This window comes from Engystomops pustulosus, chromosome 1, assembly GCF_040894005.1.
Source record: "Engystomops pustulosus chromosome 1, aEngPut4.maternal, whole genome shotgun sequence".
Classification (NCBI taxonomy): Eukaryota; Metazoa; Chordata; class Amphibia; order Anura; family Leptodactylidae; genus Engystomops; species Engystomops pustulosus.
This window is the reverse complement of record NC_092411.1, coordinates 196,876,945-196,900,356: the sequence shown is the minus strand read 5'-3', so window position 1 is coordinate 196,900,356 and position 23,412 is coordinate 196,876,945. Positions and strand designations below refer to the sequence as shown.

The 23,412-nt window shown below is 42.8% G+C and overlaps 1 protein-coding gene across 4 annotated transcripts in view; it reads left to right on the top strand.

Annotated features, from left to right (window-relative positions):
• The window catches only part of RASSF6 (Ras association domain family member 6), an 83,859-nt gene that overhangs the window by 10,913 nt on the left and 49,534 nt on the right, over positions 1-23,412 (top strand). Inside the window, exons 2-3 of one of the 4 annotated variants that reach the window (XR_011848975.1) lie at positions 9,135-9,248; positions 15,966-16,044. The gene's annotated coding sequence lies outside the window, so the exon portion shown is untranslated. Of the gene's footprint in view, positions 1-9,134; positions 9,249-15,889; positions 16,045-23,330; positions 23,411-23,412 lie in introns of those variants that run through there. The other 3 variants (XM_072117581.1, XR_011848976.1, XR_011848978.1) reach the window with 3 other exon arrangements.

Genomic DNA, 23,412 nt, shown 5'->3' with positions numbered 1-23,412 from the left:
GGCTTGTTTTTTATGTTGTGCTTTACCATTGTACCTTTTTTAAGTTGATACGTTTTTGTTATTTATTATAATTGTTATTTCACTTTATGTGGTACGAAATAGGTAAAAATGATAATTTTTGGTGATACCAAATATGTGGGGTTTTGTGTGGTATTTTTTTTCCTTATATGTCACTTTTATAGGTAATGGGCCTGGGTTCTGCTAAATTGGTTTAATTGGTTCTGCTATGGGATGTGAACAAACATCCAATCGCTTGTACATTATAATATCCTGCAATACTGTTGTATTGAAGGGTATTTAAATGTCAGCCTATGCATCTGCAACATACACTACTTGCAAAAAGTCATGGATATTTGGCTTGTGTGTATGAACCTCTAGACTTTTGAATGGATATATTCAACTGTTTAGTATTTCATTACATTTTGCACAACTTGATGTTCTCTAACAAGGAGCTTAACTGCAACATCCACAACATTGTTTGGTCTATACATCTACACAATACATTTTATTTATGGTTCATTTAAGGTTAATTTAAAATTGGTACTTAAACAGTCCTACATATCTTGCACTCTTAACAATTGATCAACATTACAAAGATTCAAGCAGACACAAGTGACCACTGACCTTAGAGTAGAATCAAGGTAGTGTCATAGCAAGTCATAAAAGTGGATCCCACAATGATGATGCTTCATTGTGAACAATGCTATGGATGAATAATACCATGCAACTCCAGGAACATTTAAGAGAGAGGAGAGGCACCTAAGTGTCAGGTATGTCTTGTCAATAGTGAACTGCCCTTCCCTTTGTGAATGGTAAAGGGACATGCCCAGGACTGCCATCAGGGGGTAATTAGTGAGACTGCAGTCTCAGCTCAGCCACTAGAAAGGTCTGAACTGCAGTCCTGATCTCCACAGTGACAAAATATCTTCTTGTAGAAGCTTCCTGTGTGTAGAGAGAAGCTCCGCCCACTAACCTTGGCCTCCTCACTGCTGTAAGGTTGGCATCAGAGAGGGCAGAGTGGGTTATTCCCGGACCCCTCCCCGAAAGGGGCCCTGCCACAGGTGTACTTGCTGCGGCAGTGGAAAAGAATGGTGCAGTACTAGTTTAGGGTAGCTGCTGGAGTTGAGCTTTCTCTTTATCCCTCCCCTCACTGAGCAGCTCAGTGTCGGGACGAGTGTTGGAAAGGATCAGCTGCAGTGTCTTTTGCGCTCTGCAGTTACTGAACTTGTAGTGACCAGACTGATGACTATACAAAATGTAAGTGTATTTGTATGTAAAATGTATGTGAGTCATGTGCAAAGTTTGTATATTTTGTACACGTTTGTAGAGTGTGAATGTATGAATATAAATATATGCTCATATACACTCACTCACACTACACTGAACAAATATGCAAATATATATATATATATATATATATATATATATATATATATATATATATATATATATATATATATATATACACATAGGACAGTAGAACAGTGGTGGTACCCTTTCTTTGGGGACCCAGGCCATCAACCCAGCACAGTTTGCCAGACAAGGCCTCCTTCTGCAGTCTGAGGAGGCTGAGAATATTCCATGCTAAGTAATTTTTTAAAGCAGGAAATCTTTGGCTGCCTGGGACTAGAGGAGGAGGGAGAAGTTGTGGACAGACAGTTGTGGCAGGATTATCATTGGAGCTCCTGCTCTGGGACCAAAATTATGGTTCAGAAGAACCTGGGTGGAAGCTACAATGATAATCTGAAATTTTCTACCTTCTTTTAACTGTATTGATGCTGATACGATTAAAATCTGTGACAGGACAACAATTTAAAAAAAAATTCAATCAGTCTCAGGTGACCTGAGCCCCTCTCCGCCCCGCCTACTTATAATTTATTCTTGCCCCTTGTCCTGTCTATTCACACTTTGTCCAGCCAGCCTCAGAGCTTGCAGAGAGTTGGCAAGCAGAAAATACACAAACCAAAACTGAACTGGCACAGGTGAAAGGAAGATCCTGCATATTAGGGTTCACAATCTATATTTGTTCCCATACAAGGACTATGAGAGAACTAAGTAAATCAAAATAAATAATTGAAACTAAATAGATCACCAAACAAGTTAATTACTAATGATATGTCTCTGTATAAAGGAAACTGGATTTACCAAATCTACTGCAAAGCAATAGAGGGCAGTGTTACACAGGAAAAAAATTGCCCTTTCTGCTTCTTCACAAGTGTCATTAGCTACTTCTAGGTTTCAAGCTGAAAGGGCTGATGTCTTTGCATGATGTTTAGTGTATGCAAAATTATTAAGTGCAAAGATTTAAGAACAAAACCTATTTTTTTGCAATACAATAATGCATAACCCTTTTCAGCAGGGCCACCAAAGTTTTTCTGCAGTGGCCTTTTTAAGGCTGGGCTGACCAAACTGCTGGGGATGGGACTCCTTGCATCATTTGTATAGTCAGGGCCTGATTAAGGCTGTTGGGGGCAGAGTCCCCCTTAGCAATGTGTTAGGCAGGGTCCCCCCTAAGTAATCTGTTAGACTGGGCACTCCCCTTGTTAGATAATGTTTAGCCCCAATGCAGCAGAAAGAAATAACAAAATTTACTCTCGCGTCTTCTCTGGTGACCTCTGCATCTTCACAGCTTCATGTGGATCCTACATCTTAAAGGACCTCTACTTAAAGGAGTTCTGCTTACAAGCTCCTGAGAAAACCATCTTCTCAGAACTTTTTTTGAGTGAGAGGGAGTGAAAAAATGTTAAGATGAGTTGCTCAGAGGCATAAGCTGGAGGGCCCAGACTAATTAGTATACTTTTTATAATTCTATATTGCCAAAATTGATCATGGGGTACAGGGTTATAATAGAAGAAGTTCTGATAGGAAGGTTTCCTGGCATTCACACAGCAACTCACAGGCTGATTAGAGATCTCTACCTTAATCAGTCCTCTCATGCACGATTCCAGAACTTCTCTTGAGCTGCACCAGTTCACTAGAATGACTTTCCCCTGACTAATACCCAACCACATTTCAAACGTGCTTGTAAAACCAATCTCTTTAGGCAAACCTATTAACCACTTCCCGGCGCACTCCGTAATAGTACCGCGGGTACTTGGAGACGGCTCACGGGCTGAGCCCTTTCCATAGCCGGTAAGTCTTTGCTGCATATTGCAGCAAAGACTTACCGGTAACACCATCAATCGGTGCTAGCATAGATAGCGGGTGTTATCCCATCAATCGCCGCCGACAAAGATGAGGTGAAAAATCCCCATATACTGCCATACTGTTGTATGGCAGTATATGGTAGGATCAATCAGACAACCTAAGGTTAAAGTACCCTAGGGGGAATGAAAAATAGTGAAAGTAAAATAAAAAAAAAAATTATAATAAAAAAACCTAAATATTCAACCCCCCTTTCCCTAGAACTGATATAAATTCAAATAAACAGTAAAAACATCTATCAAAATATAATAATGATTTTTCACTGCATTTAACAGAAAATAGCACCCAAAGTCAAAAATGGCACTTTTTTGCAATTTTTAAAAATATAAAAGTGATCAAAAGGTTGTATAGTCCAAAAAATGGTAGCATTGAAAACTTCATCAAAAGTTGCTCAAAATGACACCACCCACAGCTCTGTACACCAAATATGGCAAAATCAAAAAAAAATTTGGTATAGGAGGTCTTAATTTTTGTAAATGTATGTAAACATGATAAAACCTATACAAATTTCAACCAACCCAAAGAATAAAGTAGACATGTCATTTGGGGCAGACAGTGAAAGCTATAAAATCCAAGCCCACAAGAGGTTTCACTGCAGTTGGAATTTATTTGCAGATGTGCAATTTGTTACGCAGAAAACAAGCCATCACAGAGCTATTTACGTGTAAAAATAAAATATAACAATAGAAAAATAGGCGGCACTCCAAAATAGTGGAAATAAATTAAGTGGTTTTTATTCCCAAGCTGCTACGTTTCAGCCTCGTCCGAAGCCTTTCTCAAGCAACTTGCTTCATTTCTGTTGTGCAGTAAACACCAGATAGTTCAAGACATGCCGCACAACGGGATCGAAGTCAATATTGTAACCGGGGTCACAACATGAAAGGCTCTGAGGCACAAAGATCTGGCAGGGGTGACAGCATGCGTGTGCCGGAACACAGGAAGCATCACAGGACCGTGGGAAGGTGAGTCAGCCTGGGGCACAGGAAGGTACATGGGTGCAAGTGTGAAGCTGCCCTTAGGTTACTTTCTCTTATGAGTGGAGATAAGGGAAGGGAAAATATGGCTGGCGGTTTGTTATAAGGCTCCAAATATAATGGAGGCAGCAGAGGAACTGCTGATAAGTCAAATGGATGCGGCTTCAAAGCATGGTGAAGTACTTATCATGGGGGACTTCAATCACCCAGATATTGACTGGGGGGGGGGGGGCAGTACCCTGCAGGTTCTTCAAAGGTAGCAGATTTTGTCAACAACAAAAGACAATAACCTGTCGCAACTAGTCCTGGAGCCAACAAGAGGAATGCTGGACCTTCGCCTAACCAACAGACCTCAATTATGTGCTTGGGCCATGGAAACAAAAAGTATAATTATGTTCTAAACAGTCAATTATTTGGTAAAACTGGATCTGAAAAAGACTTGGGGGGTATTGGTGGATGGTAAACTTAATTTAAGTGACCAGAGCAAATAAAGCAAATAAAATCATGGGATATATCAAGAGTAGAATTGATTCTCATGATAAGGACATAGTTTTGCTCTTATACAAATCCCTGGTCAGACCACACATGGAATATTGTGTACAGTTTTGGGCACCAGTGTATAAAAAGGACATAGTAGAGCTGGAACAGGTGCAAAGGAGAGCAACCAACATTATTAGGAGAATGGGGCACTGGAATACAATGACAGATTACAAAATTTGGGATTATTCAGTTTAGAAAAAGACAGCTGAGGGGCGACCTCATTACAATGTACAAATACCTGAACGGGCAGTACAAGGAACTCTCCAAAGATCTTTTTATACCTAGGCCTGTGACCAGGACAAGGGGGCATCCTCTACGCCTACAGGATAGGTGATTTTACCATCACCATAGACAAAGGTTCTTTACTGTAAGAGCAGTGAGACTATGGAACTCTCTGCCGCAGGAGGTTGTTATGGCCGACTCTATGTACATGTTCAAGAGATGTCCAATTTAAGGTTGGACTTGCGTCTTTTTCCAGCATTATATACTATGATACTATGAAAATAACTCAGAGCAGTATGTGAAGTCATTATCTCAAACAACCCTGTCTGAAAAACCATTACCTTCAAATTCTCTTGGACAAAGTAACAATGGTTTCTTATTTAAGAAGACAAGGGGGGACAAAGTTGCCTTCTCTTCTGATATAGCCGGATTAGCCAAAGAGAAGCTGGTATTCTCTCCATGGCTATGCAGGATCAGATACCTTTACCTCCAGAAAAAGACCATCTTTTCCTGGAACCATTAATCCATCTGGATCCAACTGGCTGCATGGATCCTAAATGGGAACTCCTGAGTTCATCACAAGGCATGTCATTTTAGGTAATTAAGACCCTAAAACACAGCAAAAAAACAGTCACCCTTGCCATATATCATAGGATGTGGAAGAAAATTGTGTCTTTCTGCAAAGATAAGCCACCCTGTCAAACTAACCCAAATATTTTTCAGATTTTAAGTTTTGTACAGGCTGGACTTGACAGGGCATTGTCTGTGAGCACTTTGAAGGTCCAAGTATCCGCCCTGGGTGCCTTATTTTACTGCCCTCTCGTGGAACATAGGTGGGTCAAACGGTTTATAACAGCCTCTGCTAGACTGAAGCCGAACATTTTCAGAAAAGCACTTCTTACTTTGGTCCGGAACATCATCCTTCAAGATCCTTTTGAACCTCTCGAAAATATTCAGTATTAGACTCTTGACTCTTAAAACTGTGTTTCTCATTGATTCTCATTGATATCACTTCCACAAGAAGACTAGAAGAACTCCAAGCACTCTCTATTAAAGAACCCTACCTTAACCCCTTACCGACATGTGAGATAGTGTTACGTCACATGCCGGCTGCAAGGGTATAGAGAGGGCTCACGGGCTGAGCCCTCTCCATACAATGTGGACATTTGCTGCATATTGCAGCAAAGATGATCCAAGCCAAGATGGCAGCGCCCACGCCCACAATAGGTGCTAGGATGTTACTGGTAAGTGTTTGCTGCAATATGCAGCAAACACTTATTCAAAATATGCAGGAAACACCGGCTATGGACAGGGCTCAGCCTGCGTCGGTAAGGGGTTAATACATTTCATCATTAATTTCTCATTAAGAAATAAAAAGTTAACCACTCAACTAGGCACGAATGGTTATTTTTGGTAGTGATAATAATGCAGATTATGCAATGCTGCACAAAGCATGATTGGTAAATTGGTCCCTGTCCCCATGGGGCTCAGAATCTAAACAACCTAATAGTATGTTTTGGAGTGTGTGAGGAAACCGGAGTACCCGGAGGAAACCCATGAAAATACGGAGAGAACATACAAACTCTTTGCAGATGTTGACCTGGGTGGGACTCGAACCCAGGACTCCAGCACTGCAAGGCAGAAGTGCTACCCACTCAGCCACCATGAGCTATACACTCTCAGTTTTTGGATATAGTTTTTTGGATATAGTACACCCACTCAACATGGAAGAGTGGGAAAACCAAGGGCTGTTCCGTGGAAGGATTACTAAGGATTACAGTAGTTGGTTGTGACTGTGACACAACCTAATAATAATAATTCTTTATTTATATAGCGCACACAGATTACACAACGCTGCACAAAGCATTTTCAAATTGGTCGAAGGTGAGCATATATCTGTTATATCACCAAGAACATTATATACAGGCGGTCCCCTATTTAAGAACACCTGACTTACAGACGACTCCTAGTTACAAACGGACCTCTGATAATCTATAATTTAATGTACTTTGGCTTAGGCTACTATAAACAGCTATCACAGTTATTAAAGGTGTCTGCAATTAAGCTTTATTGTTAATCCTGGTTCTTATGACAATCCAACATTTTTAAAATCCAGTTGTCACAGAGACCAAAAAATCTTGGCTGGGGCTATAATTATAAAATATACAGTTCGACTTACATACAAATTCAACTTAACAACGAACCTACAGGACCTATGTTGTACGTAACCTCGACTAATGGAAACTGATTTACTGGTAGGTACTAAATCTTAATCTTAACAATTTCGCCACAATTGGAATTTTTTCCAGGTTCCCAGTACACGGCATGCAATAATAACGTCACTGTGAAGTAAAATTTGTTACGCAGAAAATAAACCCTCACACAGCTCTGTACATGGAAAATGAATACATTATAGATTTTTAAAAGTGGAGAGCAAAATATGAATGAAAAAACGGTGTGACATGAGAGGTGTTAAAGATTTTTATCTAAGGCTCAAACAGCCCTTCTACAATTGTAAGGTGATTGCCAACTGTATAGATTTTTTTGTTCTCAGCACTGGGATACGGACACAGAGAATGACACAATACACAGTCATTAGCTGTACTCAAATCACTACCTTTATTTCAAGCAGGCAGTCATGTATAACACAACTGAAAAAGTCTTACAGAGGGCGTGAAAAGGTGATACTTAAATGCTATAGGTTAGCTTGAATATACCAGGATCTCCCCTTTAAGCCATTTTCCCAAATGAACTTTATGTATAGTTTTTACTGGAATAATACTAGACTAAATGTCCTTCTGTTAGCTCTGTATAAGTCACAACATGGCCTTCAAGCAGAGAAAGAGAAGCTGCAGAAAAACAATAGCAAAGACAAAGTATTTTCTTAACAGTTTACACAAAATGATGTTTGGACAACATGGGCCCTGGCTAAGACAAGATGGCCTCTGCTTGGACAAATTTGCGTCTGGAGAGAAATATGATATCTGTCACCATATGCAGTTATAACTTTAGAACACTTTAACTTAATAAGTTTATTTTTAGATTGTTTTTTTGTGACATGTTGTACTTCACATTAATGCTATATTATGGTTGCACCTTTTTATTAAAAAATGGAAATTTTGCGAAAATCTAGAAAAATTAGGGATTTTCTGTTTTTGAAATATTACGCTCAACATTCAACTAGTCTAACTGCTCAAATTGTTTGCTAAGTAACCTTAACCATTGTTGGAGATTTGGCCCAGTAGAGACCGTGGTAGCGGAGATTTGTGATGCAGTACAAGACAGTGACACCAAAGTATAGTCCAAAACAGGTCTCGCCTGCGTTTATTCCAGCAGCAGGTACAAAATAAAACAGCCTTCACATACAAGCATCAAAACATAAAACAAAATCCTACCCGTCTGGATGCTAGCTAAACAGAGTTCCCCTGACTCACTACTAAAAAATAAAGGATGTCGCTGCTCCAGGCATAGAAATCAGGACTGTGTGCGCTCTCCAGCCTCCTTTCAGAGCCAACACTCTCACCTCTGCTCAGCACCTTTTTGCTCCTACCACCTGTGTGTCCAAAGTGCTGGACAACACAACCTCTGCATTAAGGCATTGCATAGTAGGAAAACCCAGGGGAAACATACCGCCCATCCACAGTTAACCCCTTCAGTGCCTCACACCATAAATCAGCTTCACGTTGACATAATTTTTTACACATTGAGGCAGATTTACTTACCTGTTCCATCCAGCGACGCGTTCTCTGTGGTGGATTCGGGCCTTCCGGCGATTCACTAAGGTAGTTCCTCCGACGTCCACCAGGTGTCGCTGCTGCGCTGAAGTCCGCCGAGGTCCGCCGGAGTTGCTGGGTGCAGGTAAGCACATGTCCAGTGACACTTTTTTTTTTTTAAATGCGGCGGTTTTTCCGAATCCGTCGGGTTTTCGCCGCCCGATTTCCTTCGCGTGCACGCCGGCGACGATGCGCCACAATCTGATCGCGTGCGCCAAAATCCCAGGGCAATTCAGGGAAAATTGGCGCAAAACAGAAAAATTTGGGTAACCCGCCGTAAAACGTGGGGGGGCTGCTTGATATAGCTTACAGTCTGATATATCAAGCATAAGAGTCTTTTGTTTTTTGACTACTTTTTTTTTAAGTTGTTCAAAAAGTCTCAAGTGTTTATGCAACCCTTTCTAAACTATTGCTTTTTCAGACAAGCACATTTGGATTCCAAAGATGTATGAAATGCAACATTGAAAATCTCTGTTGCAGCAAACTTTGCTGGGCTGCTGGAAAAATTGCAATTAAAAATTACCAGAAAAAGCAGGTAAGTGGCACATTGTAATGAATCATGTGTAAAAACGCTGTATACTGCATTACAGTAGTATTGCACTTTATGGTAGGAACAATCAGACTGTCTAGGGTTAAAGTGCCCTAGAAGGTCTAAAAAATACCGGTGGTAACAAAAAAAAATCAAAAATTAAAAAAAAATTTAAAATTCAAATCAACCCCCTTTCCCTAGAACTAATATGCAGTAAAACTAAATAAACAGTAAAAATCACAAACATGTTAGGTACCCATCCCAAAATGCCAGATTTTTTCGCCAATTTCACAACATTTGGATTTTTTTTCCGGCTTTCCAGTCCACAGCATGGAATAATAAATAATGTCACTAAGTGGTAAAATTTGTAATGCACATAATAACTACTCACACAGCTCTGTACACAGAAAAATGAAAGAGGTATAGATTTTTTAATGTGGTGAGCAAAAAATTAATTTAAAAATGCTGTGACGTGAAGGGGTAAGTATGACATTTACAAATTCACTGTACTACCATGATTCAGTGTCTTCACAATTTCCAGAAGATGGTCAAGTATGATTTTAAGAAGTATGCACCAAAGAAAATACAATTATATTTTAATTCCAGGCAGGAGCATGACTAAAAGGTCAGCAGAGGTAGAAATCATTGCAAGATGGTGACCTAAAACGTTTTGCATCAATTTTTGTATACAGCACCAATTACTGCAACAGATAATTCAATATTCTACGACATATGATTAGTATGTACGTTTTGTGCTAATAGTAAACTCTCTTCAGCTTGTCCTTACCATAGGCTGTCAAATTCCTAGCAGGCTGCAACTTGCTATGCTTAACGTGCCAGACAATTAGGGTTTGTGAATGAAGGACATTCCTGAGGACTTGGCAAATTAAGGAATGTCATTATTTTCCACCTAAAGTAACTGTACGGGTATTACCGTAATTTATTTCTTCTACTATTAAGGGGGCTTGTATGTATTTGTTTCCAGATTATAAACTAGCCATAAACATGATAAATCTAACCCAATATGACTGTTTTTCTCAAGTGATGGTCACCAATTGTGTATGTATAATGTAAGTGACTAATAATGAAAGAAAAATAGATTAAAGTTATCTTCAACTCAACTACATCTACAACTTATTTGTTTTCTGTGCAGGGTAATACATATTTATTATAACACCAACAAAAGGTACAGTCTACACAATTAATAGTCGTATACCTAATGGGAGGTTTGAAGTAGCTCTCCTTAATTAATATTTCAGTTACTAAGGTAATACTCTTTTCTTCTAACGCTGTAGTGTGCTGTTCATCCTGGAAAGTAAGATATCAAAGGACATCTACCACCACATTTAGGGGTGGAAGACTGTCACCAAATGCATGCTCATTGCCTTGATGGGGGAGTCCTCCTGCCACGTTCCGGCATGTCTGCTACCTCAAAATAAAGACTTTCTAACTTTATACAAATGAGTAGGAGGCACTCAACTCTCTGTTGGCCGAGTGGCTCCATCGGAAGACAATTTATGCACGACCCCTCATTGATATTCACCCCCGTCACCAGCTGCAAGTGCAGCAGACAGCCAGTGACGTCACCCGGCTGTCTGCTAACCTTACATATGTACGTGAGCTAACTTCCTTACGCAGCCAGTCAAAGAGAAGTGCGGCTGCGCAAGGAGACACAGCCTTGTGATGATGGCGGGGCTCAAAGAAACGACTCCACACTTGGACTTTAACGTACTTGATCGTTAACTGTAGGGGTACCGGCCACCTTGGGGAGCTATCTTCCTCTATGTTCTACTCACAGCACATCTAGGCTTCCAACCAATGACTGACCTAGCTACAGGGAAGGATAAACATAAATCCGGAAAGCCCTGGCATGGGCTACTAGCCTCTGGGACAGGAAAGACCCAGTCACAGCCAATATCACCACCTTCTTAGGTGAATTCCAGTCCCTCTTTCAGGAACCTGTCTGGGTGTCTTCTGCTGAGACCACCCTGCTGAATCTACACCAAAGGGACTACCCTGTTGGTGCCTACGCAGTCCAGTTCCGTACTTTAGCTTCAGAGCTGGATTTGAATGAGGTGGCTCTGCTCGCTACCTTTGAAAAAGGAATTTCTAGTCAGATCAAAGGCACCCTGTCTGCATGGGACCTTCAATATACCCTGAGCGTCCTGATCCCTATGGCTACCCGGATTGACATCCACGTTTGGAGGAACTGCAGGCAGAACTAATGCACGCCAGAGTGTGACAGCTACCCCGTTTGGCTTCCAAAGGCCCCCTCTGCCGTCTTCCGTGTCTGCTACCGAGGGACCCATGCTGGTGGATAAAACCTGGCTAACACCCCAAGAGCACTCTAGACAAAGACAAGAGAACCTCTGCATCTATTGTGCCAGCACTTGCTTAAGATGTCTCCTGCTTGTCCCCAGCATCCAGGAAATGCACGCACCTAGGGTACTTGGGATAAGTGCCCCTAGGAGAGAACAAAGCTTCTCCACGCCTGAATGTTCTACTCAGCTTTTGAACAAGTGGCCCAGTTCAAGCTTCAAGCTTTCTGGACTCTGGCTCTGCAGGGAACTTTGTGGATGCTGCCCTTGTCTCCCAGCATCACTTTCCCATGGTTCATTTAGAGAAGCCGCTGGTCATTTCTTCTGTAAGTGGGCAGATCTTGCGTGACTCGGTCCAGTACCACACTGAGCCTCTGTCTATGCAAATTGGGGTTTTGCACAAGGTGAGACTGTCATTTTATGTGCTCCCCTGGTCGACGTCCCCTTGTGCCTTTAGGCTTCCTGTGGTTGCAGCAACACGGTCCAGTACTCATCTGGCAGACCGGAGAGATTCTCTGTTGGGGACTGGAGTGCCACTCTCGCTGTTTCATGGCTCTCCATCCGGTGTCCACCATGTCTTCTGCAGAGTCCTCCAAATGTCTGGCGGGTCTTCCCACTTCTTATATGAACTATGCCATTGTCTTCTCAGAGAAGCAAGCGGAGACTCTGTTACAGCACTGTCCCTATGATTTCCCCATTGAGTTTCTGCCGGGCATACTATACCCCATGAGCTGCAGGGGCCCGTGAGCTGATTGTGACTGACGTGATTGTGACTGACATGACCAGACAGCATGAAAAGGCGCGGGTGCCGTCTTTAGGGGCGGCGAGGGGGGGCCCGCCTGGAGGAGTGGCGCGGGGTGCTGCCTGGAGATCTCCAATTCTACAGGTAAGTTTATAACCTATATACATATCAGGCATTCTGTGTAATCTCTGATGCCTTCCTGTGTGTATATATATATTTATCCATGGGTATATCTGTATATGCAGAGCACCGGAGGGTAAGTATATAAGTTTATTATTTTTAACGGAGGCCACTGCTGGGACATGTTATTAGTGAGGGGAAGCCACTGCTGGAACAAGTCATTAGTGAGGGGAGTCCACTGCTGGACATGTTTTTAGTTAGGGGAGACCACTGCTAGGACATGTGTGTCTCCGTGTGCCCCTCTGTGCCCACTGCCTCATTTACCCCTCCGGGTTCCAGCAGCATCTCCTGCTGGCAATGAAAAATTTAAAGGGCCATTGCTGAGCTAATTTCCACTTCCCATCCGCTGACCTGTTAAATAGCCAGCCTCTTTCTATGACCCCTGACAGATCTTTGTGCCTCATTGCCATTGAGAAAGCTTGTAACCTATGTCCTCTGCGTTTATAGTGATTTCCCATTGTTATCTTGATTCCGTTCCTGACTTCCCATCTGTGCCGCCTATCCTGACCTTCCGCTATGTCCCTGACTCCGTCTCTGCCTCACGGCTCTGTACTCCGCCTTGACCGCCACACCGGACAAAGTCGCACCTTTGGAGCGACCTGATGGTACCACGCCGCAGCAAGTCCAGTCCGCTTTGCGGCGGTCTCTGGTGAAAACCGGGTGCTACTTTGACTCTGCTCCCAGGTGTCGGCTTACGTCATCGTCTGCGGTGGTACAGAGGGTCCACTACCCCTCAACCCTGACCATGGGATGTAACTCTTAAAGGAGGCACTTAACTGGGGACAGAACCTAAGAGTGACCCTAAGCCTTAGTAAGGGCAATTAGAGGTGTACTGCATTTTAAGTAGAAGCAAAAAAAAAGCGAAATAGATCTAGTATGGAAAGAAGAGTACTAATCCAAAGAGGGAACACATTTAGCTTATTTGCCCATGGAAGAAGCCAATTAGCCTTGGCAAAGTATAATTTGAGTCCAGGACTACCCAATTTCAGATAGGGAGAGTTCAATTTTAGGAGAGCTAGGCATTCAATACTATATTTCCCCCATGCCACCTACTGATACCAGCAACCTATTCAGCTCAGCCTCCAGTAGTACTTGACTTCTACTGCAGAGTATTATGGTGTCCTGGCAGCTGCTCTGAAGTGAGGGGAGTACTGCAGCCTAGTAAGCGAAAGTGTGTGTGAACAGCAGTGGTAAAGCAGAAGTTGGGAATATGGGTGACTTGTGCAATGACTGAGTAGCATTGAACATATGTACCAAATATTGTTGTTACCCTCTATTCACAGGATATGCTATAGCAATTTGACTGTTCTGACTGCTGGGACCCCAACCAATCACACAAACATACCCCCAACCATTTACAAGAAGGGATGTCCTATTCTGATGCTCCCATAGTATTTAACGTGAACCCTGTTCTTGAGATCAATGGGGCTCCTTTCTCATGTTCAATAACAATAATACTTGGCACAACAACTTTCATGTGTCATTGACCTATATACCTTTACTATGTGTTGTATAGCTTCAAGTCTGTCAGGGAGGGGACTCAAACATGCTTCTTGTGATGACTCTTTGTAGTCACTGTCTGCAGTGACCCAAAATTTTTTGCCTTTTGGCTCATAGCACCTAGCACTTTTCCTGATTCAACCTCACTCGCCACTAACCAGCTTGCATGCCCATCCTTCTTGCATACAAATACAACAAAGTGACCAATGTGAATTTTACCAGACAAGTACAAATTGTAGTACCACAAAGGCTACAGTGCTTAGTTGGACAATCATTCAATGATGGAGAACATATCCCAGTATCAGAAGTAAATGACTTTTTACTTATTTATTTACAGTGGTGGCCAAAAGTATTGGCACCCTTGCAATTGTGTCAGATAATACAAAAAAATTTAAAATTTGTCTTCAATGGAAAACCATAAAAAGAATTGTCAAAAAGCCAAATTGGATATAATTCCACACCAAACATAAAAAAGGGGTGGGCAAAAGTATTGGCACTGTATGTGCAATTAACAGCACCTGTAACTTACCTGTGGCACCTAACAGGAGGTGGCAATAAGTAATTCGCACTTGCAGCCAGTTGAAATGGATTAAAGTTGACTCTCTGTTCTGTGTCCTTGTGTGTAACACATTGAGCATGGAGAATAGAAAGAAGACCAAAGAACTATCTGAGCACTTGAGAATCAAAATTATGAGGAAGCATGAGCAATCTCAAGGCTACAAGTACATCTCCAAAGACCTGAATGTTCCTGTTTCTACCGTGTGCAGTGTCATCAAGAAGTTTAAAGCCCATGGCACTGTGGCTAACCTCCCAAGATGTGGGCAAAAAATAAAACTGACGAGAGATTTCAACGCAAGATTGTGTGGATGGTGGATAAAGACCCTTGACTAACATCCGAACAAGTTCAAATTGCCCTGCAGTCCGAGGGTACAACAATGTCTACCCATACTATCCGTCGGCATCTGAATGAAAAAGGACTGTATGGTAGGATACCCAGGAATACCCCACTTCTTACACAGAAACATATAAAAGCCAGGCTGGAGTTTGCTAAAACTTACCTGAGAAAGCCTGGGAGAATGTTCCCCGGTCAGATGAGACAAAAGTAGAGCTTTTTGGAAAAAGGCAGCAACATAGGAAAAAAAGAGGCCTTCAAAGAAAAGAACACGGTCCCAACAGTCAAACATGGCAGAGGTTCTGGCACTGGACTGCTTGACCGTGTGCATGGCATTATGAAGTCTAAAGAGGGTATGGGTCTTCCAGCAGGACAATGACACAAAACAGGCTTCAAAAAGCACCAGAAATTGTTTAAGAGAAAGCACTGAAGACTTCTAAAGTGGCCAGCAATGAGTCCAGACCTGAATCCCATAGAACACCTTGTGTATTTCCATTCCAAGCAAAATAAATGAAGATATTAATACCAAAGAATTTGAGATTGCAATCATTTTTTGGAAGAAAACAAGTATTATCTGACAGAATTACAGGGGTGCCAATACCTTTGGCCACCACTGTATATAGCATGACATCATAGTGTTGAAATACCCAGCATTGTTTTCTTTCATTTTCTAATTTCTGTTTCCCTGCCTACTTCAATTTTATTTCCGCATTTTACTACACATTAAAAACATACCTATTACTTACACTCTTTTTATAGAGTAGCGACTATTAGTAAGAAGAACCTGTATCACACTACAGTTTCACATGTGTCAGATTTCATTTTAAAACTGAGCGTACAAACAAATCACATTCTGGCTACAAAACAAATCTTTTTGCCCTGCAGCCTTGAATCTTTTCTTCGCAAGAGCCAGATCACACCCCTTACTCAGGTATGGATGAATGTGCACACAGGAGTGTTCCTGTCAGCTGTCAGCTCTGGTAAATACTCCCAAAATGCACTGAGGCAAAAAGGAGTGGCTAAGATTTCCTATACCTGTACGGCTGGAGGAGTAATAATTAACTTTCCTTTGTCTTTTATAAACTACTCAGGTGAGCCGTCAGGTCACTTCAAGACTGTCATGTTTTCTTGGGGAAATTGCGGATGAGAAAGTGAAATGCATGTATTAAGGTAAGTGGAATTTGCTAATCTTACATAGAATACTGCTTCACTTTAACCAAATAGCCGGTAATCCTCAAGTAAATTCCCTTTTCCCTGATATAACATATATATATATTTCAGAACAAGTATGTGTAGGTCATTTGGTTATGATAATTTAGTGTTCTTTTATTCATCTCAGAAGACACTGAGGTCATATGTGCCATAAACAAAAACAAGATTCAAGGCTCAATGTGTTTTTCTTTATGTACTTATCAAAGAATTCAGCTTCAGCCCTTGAATCAATGTTTAACTAAGTAAGCATTTACAGAATAGAGATGAAAGTCTACATTGTGTCTTTTGAAGCCATGCGGAACATGTGCTGACCTACAGATTGTTCTCCACACTTTCACAGGAAGCAATGTTTTTGCCAACTGTCCTTTTTGTTGCTATGAAAAATATTTCCGACATGGTCTTATATCCTAAAAAGATGTTTTGTAGCAAAGTTGTTACAAGCAAAGTTGTGACAAGGTAATAATTAGCAATATCAACATACACTCACCGGCCACTTTATTAGGTACACCATGCTAGTAACGGGTTGGATCCCCTTTCGCCTTCAGAACTGCCTCAATTCTTCGTGCAATAGATTCAACAAGGTGCTGGAAGCATCCTCAGAGATTTTGGTCCATATTGACATGATGGCATCACACAGTTGCCGCAGATTTGTCGGCTGCACATCCATGATGCGAATCTCCCGTTCCACCACATCCCAAAGATGCTTTATTGGATTGAGATCTGGTGACTGTGGATGCCATTTGAGTACAGTGAATTCATTGTCATGTTCAAGAAACCAGTCTGAGATGATTCCAGCTTTATGACATGGCGCATTATCCTGCTGAAAGTAGCCATCAGATGTTGGGTACATTGTGGTCATAAAGGGATGGACATGGTCAGCAACAATACTCAGGTAGGCTGTGGCGTTGCAACGATGCTCAATTGGTACCAAGGGGCCCAAAGAGTGCCAAGAAAATATTCCCCACACCATGACACCACCACCACCAGCCTGAACCATTGATACAAGGCAGGATGGATCCATGCTTTCATGTTGTTGACGCCAAATTCTGACCCTACCATCCGAATGTCGCAGCAGAAATCGAGACTCATCAGACCAGGCAACGTTTTTCCAATCTTCTACTGTCCAATTTCGATGAGCTTGTGCGAATTGTAGCCTCAGTTTCCTCTTTCTTAGCTAAAAGGAGTGGCACCCGGTGTGGTCTTCTGCTGCTGTAGCCCACCTCAAAGTTCGACGTACTGTGCGTTCAGAGATGCTCTTCTGCCTACCTTGGTTGTAACAGGTGGCGATTTGAGTCACTGTTGCCTTTCTATCAGCTGGAACCAGTCTGCCCATTTTCCTCTGACCTCTGGCATCAACAAGGCATTTCCGCCCACAGAACTGCCGCTCACTGGATGTTTTTTCTTTTTCGGACCATTCTCTGTAAACCAAAGAGATGGTTGTGGGTGAAAATCCCAGTAGATCAGCAGTTTCTGAAATACTCAGACCAGCCCTTCTGGCACCAACAACCATGCCACGTTCAAAGGCACTCAAATCACCTTTCTTCCCCATACTCAGGGGCGCACCTGTCATGAGGCGAGTTGAGATTCTCGCCTCAGGTGGCACACCTCCTGCTAGACTAGGGGGCTGCGTAGGGCTCCTGCCCGCTGGCATGGGTACCAGCTGGCACATCTTACCGCCCCCGCCCCCCCCGGACAATACCGCCGCCCATCACATTCACCCGGCGGCGGCCGGCTCCTGTGCCGGCGCGCAGGCTGACACTTCCCCCAGCGGCCCGCCTATCACATCCAAACACCCGGCACAGGTACCAGCGCGCCCATCCATTGAACATGCGCGCGGCCTGCACATGTACCTGTGCGCCGGCCGACACTTCCCCCCCACGGCCCGCCTATCACATCTCACCGCCCGGCACAAGTACCAGTCCCTGCCCCAGCCCAATGTCCGCGCTGGTCGTGGCCCCCCCCCCGTTTTCGCCGCCCCCCCATATGGCTGCACGCTGTATGTATTGTATGGTATATGGCAGCACGCTGTATGTGTTATATGGTATATGGGGGCACGCTGTACTTGTTATATGGTATATGGGGGCACGCTGTATGTGTTATATGGTATATGGGGGAACGCTGTATGTATTATATGGTATATGGGGGCACACTGTATGTATTATATGGTATATTGCGGCACACTGTATGTATTATATGGTATATGGGGGCACGCTGTATGTATTATATGGTATATGGCGGCACGCTGTATTGATTTTATATTATATGGCGGATTGTTATATGTATTTGTGCTTTGTAGTAGCTCGCTGTGTTTATTCTATAGTACACGGTGGGATGCTCTATGTATTTTGCATTGCTTTATTTTCACATTAAACCAATATGATTGCGTCTGGTCCTGACACTCCATGATATATTACATATATGGAGTGGGGGGGGGGTGTCTTTCTATAGTTCGCCTCAGGCAGCAGAAAGGCTAGGTGCACCCCTGCCCATACTGATGCTCGGTTTGAACTGCAGGAGATTGTCTTGAGCATGTCTACATGCCTAAATGCACTGAGTTGCCGCCATGTGATTGGCTGATTAGAAATTAAGTGTTAACGAGCAGTTGGACAGGTGTACCTAATAAAGTGGCCGGTGAGTGTATATTCTATATTTTTCTCATATTTCTGTATACATTTTATCAGTGAACTCAGGATTTGTGCACATTTGTTTTGTTTACAGTATTTGTGATGGTACCAATTTTTCAGTTTGATGTTCTTACCATTTAAATTATTTATTGACCTTATTGACCCCATTTCAATAAGTGGAGTCCATAAGTATCCATTAGCATCTGTTTGTAAAAAAAAAAAGGATCAAGCATTGGTTTTATTCTTCTTTGAAGCCTTATCACAAGTTCTGTCAGTTTCTACTTTGTCTACAGTTGTAATTAAAATAAAGCTGCAATAACACATTATATGTGTATTGTCTAAATCTGGATATTAATTGGCTGATAATTTAATGGGAGAGAGCCATGGCAAATGGTGGCAGAAAGAAGGGTAGAACATGTTGCACTTCACATGGTTTACCCTTTCCTTCTCTATCGAGATGGCTTCCCCCATTCTGCCTATTAAAAACATATGCATTCTCATATGGGGGTTGGAATAATTGATTATTGCCCATTTGGTGAACATGTCCATTGGGTCTTACAAGTTAGTGTGACCTTGCACAGGTAGATATGGTCCTATTAGTGTCAACAGTGTCACTTTTTATTTGTACTGCATTAAGATATAGTGCATTAAAGCAGTAGTTTTCTACCATATTCATGCCAAGTACTTCTGAGTACCTCCAAAGGAATCTGTAAGTTTTAAAAATTTATAAAATAAGACTTCATTTAAAACCACTTTCATCACTTGTCAGAGAAATATAAAAGAGGTGGATGTCATATTCTACTAATCAAAGTATCCATGAACATCAGGATATAAACCTGATAGACCCCAATTTAAAGGAATGGCTTCTAATATGAATAAAGTACCAAAAAAACCCAAACATTATCTTTATGTGGTATCTGTATTTAAAAAACATTTCCGACACCCAGAGATCGCAATAACGCCTCTACAAGCGTCTATGACGCTTGTAGAGGCTGATTTACCCCTCCAAAAAACCGCCAAGCGTATAAATACGCTTGGTGGTTATCTGCCGGCTGGGTGCTTGGCTGCCGGCGCTTGCTGCCCAGGATCTCAGCTCACGCCCGCAACACCCACAACATAGTGCCACCCCTCCTCTTCTGCCGAGCTATTTTGCGGCTCCGATGGATAGTCATGTGACCGGAGCACAGGTCACATGACGTTCTACATCGGCCGCGGGCTGAAGCAGTGAGTAGCTCCGCCCATCCCCCCCATGGCCGTGTGCGACCGTGCACACAGAGCTATGAACAAGATTGGGCTGTCTATGTGACAGACCAATCTTGTAGCCAGAGCAGCCCCTGTATACAGTGAGAGGCTGCAGGGAAGGTGCTATATGCATCCTCCCTGCATGACTCTGTATACAGATCACTGATAACAGTGATCCAATAGACTGTTACCATTAGGTCACTGTTATCTGTGATCTATATAGAAGTTTAGCAGGGAACACATGCGACCTTGTAAAAAAAAAAAAAAAAAAAAAAATTGTAATTAAAAAAAACCCAAAAAATGACAGTAAAAGTAAAAATTAAACAGTTTAAAAAGAAAAGTTATGCCCCCAATTCCCCCCCCCCAAAAAAAAATTGAGTAAGGTTAGCGGTGTCAGGCATCAGCCAGGTCTATGGGGGAAGGGGTCCTGGGGGTGGAGTGCGGCGGCCAGCGTCAGCCCTGGCCCGCTCTGTGGGTGGGGTCTGGGGCTCAGCGTCAGCCCTGGCCCGCTCTGTGGGTGGTGGTGTGAGTCTGGGGCCAGCGTCGGCTCTGGCCCTCTCTGTGGGTGGGGTCTGGGGCTCAGTGTCAGCGCAGGGCCGCTCTTTGGGTGGTGGGGGGAGTCTGGGGCCAGCGTCATCCCTGGCCCGCTCTGTGGGTGGAGGGTTCTTGGGCTCAACGTCAGCCCCGGCCCACTCTGTGGGTGGTGGTGGGGATCTGGGGCCAGCGTCAGCTCTGGCCCACTTTATGGGTGGAGGGGTCTTGGGGGGGGGGGGGGGCGTGCGTCAGCTCTGGCCCTCTCTGTGGGTGGGGTCTGGAGCGCAGCGTCAGCCTTGGGCAACTCTGTGGGTGGTTGGTGGTCTGGGGTCGGCGTCGGCCCCAAATAGTACTATAATTGTCCCAAGAAGCTACAAAAACAGGGGCTGTAACAAATTTTCTTCTATAAATAGACATCTATAATAATAATAATCTTTATTTGTATAGCGCCATCATATTCCGTAGCGCTTTACAAATCATAGGGGACATATACAAATAAAATGAGACAGTACAGGGTAAAAACATAGTCATATGGAACAAAAGTCTATTAACACTATATACGACTAGGAGTTATATATTTGTATTACTGAAAATTTCATACTCCTCCTTGGCTGAGATTACTCCTCAAAAATGGTGAGAGGAGTATTATTACCCTTATGGAAAAATGTTAGTGCGACCTCTGCCGACACCTGTGGCTTGAATACACTGTTATTAGGGCACTTTTAGCCAAGATACACTATTCTATAATAAACTATGGATGGCAAACACTCTTAGGCCATATTCACATGATGTATGCCCGCTGTACCGAAGTACAGCATACATCGACGCCGGGGAGAGGAGGAGGGGGAGAGCACCACTCACCCCCGCCCCTCTCCATAGAGTAACATAGGACCCGGAGCCTTATTCCGATCTTTCTACGGGCTATGGAACGGTACAGTGTCGCACGTGTGCTGCACCGTACCGCTCCCGTACGGCGCCGTGAGACCATTGAAGTATATATACGTCCCCCAAGCGTTCTTTTGAATGTAGTCTTACAGTAGCACCTGTTGCTGGCATGTGCCAGTCCTCTTTTGGATGCACCTGCGGCAGTGACACACGGTTATGCAGACACCAGTGACATGGACACCTGTGGTTGGCATTCTTATTTGGGAACCTGTGGCTTGCACAATTTCATTGTAACACCTCAGGCTAAAACATAGAGTTGTGGGGGCACAATTGACTGTCGCATGCTGTCATGGAGCCTCTTGTGGCTACCAAATACTGCTAGGAGCACATTGTAGCAGCCTAACATTCTACACCATTCTAGTAGCTGTCAGGCCTAGCAATGTAATGTGAGCATTCATGAGATAAAAGGGTGAGGGTTTCTTCTCCTTTGTGGATGGTTGTAAACATAATTGTTGCATTATAATCCCAATTTATGAAAAGGACATCTACTACCAGGATGAAGGATTGTAAACCAAGAACACATACATACTGGTGTGTGACCCCTATAGCAGGATCCACTCTTCTTTTAGCTTCTAATGTCCTGGTTTGAAAAAAAAGGCTTTTAAAAATTATGCAAATGAATCTGAGGGGCTTAAGGCTCCTTTAACATCTATGGAACCTATGGAACATCTAAGGACATAGGGAGCTTAGAGCAGATCATGCCAGAGGAGGCACACACTAGTATGTATGTGTTCTTGATTTACAATCCCTCATCAAGGTGGTAGATTTCCTTTAATAGAAAAAAGCTCAGGTACAACATAATTAGTATCTTTACATGAATGCAAATTTGGCAGCTTGAAAATCAGTCTCGTGCCCAAAAGTGGCATGATTTATAGGGATGTGGTATGAGTTGCACTACCATGTGCCACAAAGTGCGTCCCCATCCTGATTCCTCCATTACCTTGCTATAATGTCCTGTACATGTGTCTTCTGGTGCCACTAACTGGTGGCTCTGTGGTCCCGCATGCTGACTCCAAAGATTTAAATTGACGGTACTCCAGCATCTAAAGTGCCCCATACAAATCTGTGCACACATTCCCTTAATGGGAGAAGCCTGAGCATCATGTTCATTGTTTTTTTCTGGATCTACAATTATAAAATATACAGTTTCGACTTACATACAAATTCAACTTAAGGACAAATCTCCGGACCCTATCTTGTACGTAACCCGTGGACTGCCTGTATCTACAAAATTGCAATTATCTGAATTATTGTTTTTTGACTCTCGCTGTTCTACAACTCCAGTTATGATATGTGACATAGTGTCATAGTGTCTGTTAATGACTTCAGCTTCATCTGACCCTAATTCTAACCACCCTGATCTTTAGCTTGTATCTTGGGTTCCGTCTGCCCTGACCTACGGTTTGTAGCCTGGCTGCTGCTTGCCGCGACTCTGGACTAATTCTGATTATTCTATGCTTGAGGTCTAGTGTTTCAAACTGGTGTCTTCTGACTTTCAAGGGCTAACTGTGACTCACACTAGAACTACTTTACTAGGTAGCACTGTATTGCCGTTGCCGCAAAGTCAAGATTCCTGTAAAACCAATGGGGGCAACTGGATAACACCCATGGCATTATCCTTTAGCCAGAATGGTTGAGTGACACAGAGATCCATATCCCACCATGAGGAAATAAATGCAGATTCTACTTAATGTTCTCCTACACGTAAACTTTAAGGTTTTTGTCCCATCTCTTCTTTTTTTGGGTAGAAGACTTTAAAACAGTTAGGGATCAAGCATATGGGTGATGGTTCTCCTGGGAATGTAGTGCTGATGACCAGTGTGGGATGTGCTCATGAACTGTTATCTCATGCAATTCTTTCTTCCTAAGATTCTCAGAAACTATTGGTGGTATTTTAAACTATAGTTACATCCGCATAGCTGTTGCAATACACTACAAACCAGTTTTTCTCTCTGGCTGATAGGAGCAGGATTGGTGATGT